The sequence below is a fragment of the Oncorhynchus gorbuscha genome, linkage group LG10 (assembly GCF_021184085.1).
Source record: "Oncorhynchus gorbuscha isolate QuinsamMale2020 ecotype Even-year linkage group LG10, OgorEven_v1.0, whole genome shotgun sequence".
NCBI classification, from domain to species: Eukaryota; Metazoa; Chordata; class Actinopteri; order Salmoniformes; family Salmonidae; genus Oncorhynchus; species Oncorhynchus gorbuscha.
The window spans coordinates 24109696-24113509 of record NC_060182.1 but is presented as its reverse complement, the minus strand read 5'-3'; the positions used below and the strand labels follow the sequence as shown (position 1 = coordinate 24113509).

The window sequence follows — 3814 nt, the reverse complement described above, 5'->3', positions numbered from 1 at the left end:
TTATTCAGACCCTTTGCTCATTACTTTGTTAAAGCACCTTTGGCAGTTGTCATGACATTGCCCTCTTTGGGTACAGCAAGCCCATCCCCCTCTCCTTGCATCCTTCAACTAGGCTGCTGTGGTCAGAGAGAGGTTGTAAATTCCTGAGAAGACCCTGCCTCATGGCCACACAGTGAATTTTCATAGAGAGCAAAGGAATTTCTTCCACCTCACAGAACTTGAGGTCCAAACAAATTTCATGTTCCGGACAAGGTATAAAAGATCGGGGATGAATCCAGCTACGAACTGGTCCATTTGTTACATTTTGGGGAAGCTCATGGGAGACGGTGTGGCCACATTGCCATATTTAACTGGGGCGGCAGGGTAGCCTAGTAGTTAGAGCGTTGGACTAGTAACTGAAAGGTTGCAAGTTCATATCCCCGAGCTGAAAAGGAACAAATCTGTCATTCTGCCCCTGAACAGGCAGTTAACTCACTGTTCCTAGGCAGTCATTGAAAATAAGAATTTGTTCTTAACTACCTAGCCTAGTTAAATAAAGGAATTGTTTTGTTGTTGTTGCGTAATGCTGTTTATATAATAGTCTCAGATACTGTATGAGGTTTACATCTAATTGTTGTATAAGATGAATGAGTGAGTATGATACTGTTTGTGAAATTGTGTGATGTGATTTTGGACTGTTTAATGAAGGAAACTCCGATTCCCTTTTGAGTTTAACTAAATCAGAGGACTGCCCCTGGGCCCAGTTAGGGTCAGGCGTCCTGGGACAGCCTTTTTCTGCAATTCCGAATAAAACCCAACTTTGAGAAATTATCACCAGACCATGTTTTTCTCCATTAGGAGGAGACAAAGGTTGTTGACCATTGCTGAGTCTTTTAATCATACCACGTGGTTAAACTCTTAGACTACCGATACCGACAGAATAAGACTACGACCATACCGGCCTGAGTACGCCTGATCTCATCTGATCTGATCTCGGAAGCTAAGCAGGGTTGGGCCATGGTTAGTACTTGGATGGGAGACCGCCTGGGAATACCAGGTGCTGTAACTGCCTTGTGGAATTTCAACTTTGTCCGTTTTTTCCCACAAGGCTGAAATATGTGCCCTCGCTTTGAAATAAGTAAGCAAGGTTAGTTTGTATTTCATCCAACAATCTGTGCTACAAATTATGGCTACAGTATATGCAATTTCTTCCACTTTTTGAGTGACACAAATATGCTTATCTAAATGGTGAACATGCAACAGCTGTTAATCAGACTCACTTTGACTTTATAGAGTGCACCAAGAGATAGCTTCTCGCTTACGACCATACCGGCCTGAGTACCCCTTTGATATTAATTACTAGTCTGCAGCTAGGAATTCGGTATCATTGAACGTGAAGAACGACAACCACCGAAACATCCATTCTATAAAAAAATAATTAATGTCACTGAAGGAGAGAGAGAGAGAGAGAGAGAGAGAGAGAGAGAGAGAGAGAGAGAGAGAGAGAGAGAGAGAGAGAGAGAGAGAGAGAGAGAGAGAGAGAGAGAGAGAGAGAGAGAGAGAGAGAGAGAGGACGAAACTCTCCAACAGAAACAAACTTTTCAACAGCGATCAAGACGACACACTGAGCGTAAATATATTGATTGATTGCATTTGTTCCCGAATGCGTGAGCGATCATGTGCAAAGGATTAGCATTTCAATTGTTATAATTATCACTCTGTAGTGACTTCTCAACTGACTCCCCCTTTTGTCCACAAAGCCGCGATGCCGGTTTAGCCCACTAGGGCATATTCCCCTATCATTTCTTGTAACCATATTTACCTTGTTTGTTTGTTTATGCATTTCTGTGCCCTGACTTCCTAGTTAATTACAGTTACATGATGAATCCGTTCAATCGAGTAATACTAATTACAGAGACTCTTTGATAAAAACGAAAAGTCTTCATTTAATGAAAGTAAAGACACGACACAGTGATTACAGCCTCAAGTATTCTTGGGTATGACGCTACAAGCTTGGCACACCTGTATTTGTGGAGTTTCTCCCATTCTTCTCTGCAGATCCTCTCAAGCTCTGTCAGGTTGGATGGGGAGTGTCATTGCACAGCTATTTTCAGGTCTCTCCAGAGATGTTTTTGATCGGGTTCAAGTCTGGGCTCTGGCTGGGCCACACACGGACATTCAGAGACTTATCCCGAAGCCACTCCTGTGTTGTCTTGGCTGTGTGCTTAGGGTCGTTGTCCTGTAGGAAGGTGAAACTTCACTCCAGTCTGAGCTCCTGAGTAAATAAGGTATTTCTGTTTTTTATTTGTAACATATTTCGCTTTGTCATTATGGGGTAAGTGTGTAGATTGGGATTTTTTATTTATTTAATACATTTTAGAATAAGGCTGTAACATAACATAATGTGGAATAAGTCAAGGGGTCTGAATAATTTCCGAATGCATTGTATATGCTGGGAATATACACTGAGTGTACAAAACATTAAAGACACCTTCCTAATATTTAGGTGCATCTTTTGCCCTCAGAACAGCCTCAATTAGTCAGGGCATGGACTCTATAAGGTGTCAAAAGTGTTCCACGGGGATGTTGGCCCATATTGACTCAGTTGTGTCAAGTTGGCTGGATGTCCTTTGGTTGGTGGACCATTCTTGATACACACTTGATACACGCGCTGCAGTTCTTGACGGTGCACCTGGCACCTACTACCATACCCAGTTCAAAGGCATTTAAATCTTTTGTCTTGCCCATTCACCCTCTGAATGGCACTCATACACAATCAATGTCTCAATTGTCTCAAAGCTTAAAAATACGGTTCCTCTTTAAATGACGTTCAGCTTATAAAGCCTTCATAAACACTACATAAATGTGTTTCAAAGCATCTATAATCTTATATCATGCTTTATAAAGGGTTCATAAATGTGGCATACTTGTGTGACATAACCACCAATGTCAAATGTTTCATAACCCACTATGTCAAATATGACATAAACCTGTGCTTTATAAAGGGTGGCATAAGCTCCCCTTAATAAAGGCCTTATAAATCATATTAAATTGAGGCTTCACAAAGAATTTAGAACCCTGTCATGTATGTTGGTAGAGCATTGCAAGGCCAGGATATTGGGTTTAATTCCCTGGCGTTAGATAAAAGTGTCTGCAAAATTGTATATATAATATTATATTTCACTAAAACACTTCTAGGATGGCCCAACTTATTTCCCTCTTGGGTGCATAACTAATATTGGACCTGACCTCAACTTCCCCCAAAATGCTGTGCTGAAGGATGACACACTTTATAGTACAGCAAAAAATGCTTCATTCTGTTTGATTTTTGAGTGTAGTTTCCCATTAATTCAGTGAGCTGCACTGTTGTTTGGTTAGCGTATTTTCTGTAGTGTGGTAAGCGCAAGTGATGTGATTCGGCAACCAATGGAATGGGTGGAGTAAAAGGCCAGCAACAGCAACACTCCCTATTATTCAGAGACCCATGAAATGACACCATATTTACATTCTACAGACCCTACTCAGTATTCCCTACAATATTTACTGCTGATCCCAGAATAGTTCTTGATTTAACCCAATCTGTATTCCATATACAGTGATTCGCATAGGGGAGATTTATTTGACCTTAGAACATGTTTTAAAACCCAAGTATAATGCAAATGTCACTTAAATATGAACAAATAGGAATCATTCATGTTTAGACAATTCTTTTTTCATATTATCACGGTTATTGACACTTTTCTACTATTGTGTGGAGGTCTTCTATTTAGAACATGTCTGTCATTCCGTGACCCAGGAGTACATTTTTGTGTGTTTCTGACGAGATACTGATCAT

General features: G+C 40.6%; 1 pseudogene; it reads left to right on the top strand.

Annotated features, from left to right (window-relative positions):
* The first annotated feature begins 923 nt into the window (after positions 1-923).
* LOC124047025 lies at positions 924-1048 on the top strand (annotated as a pseudogene).
* The last annotated feature ends 2766 nt before the right edge of the window (positions 1049-3814 follow it).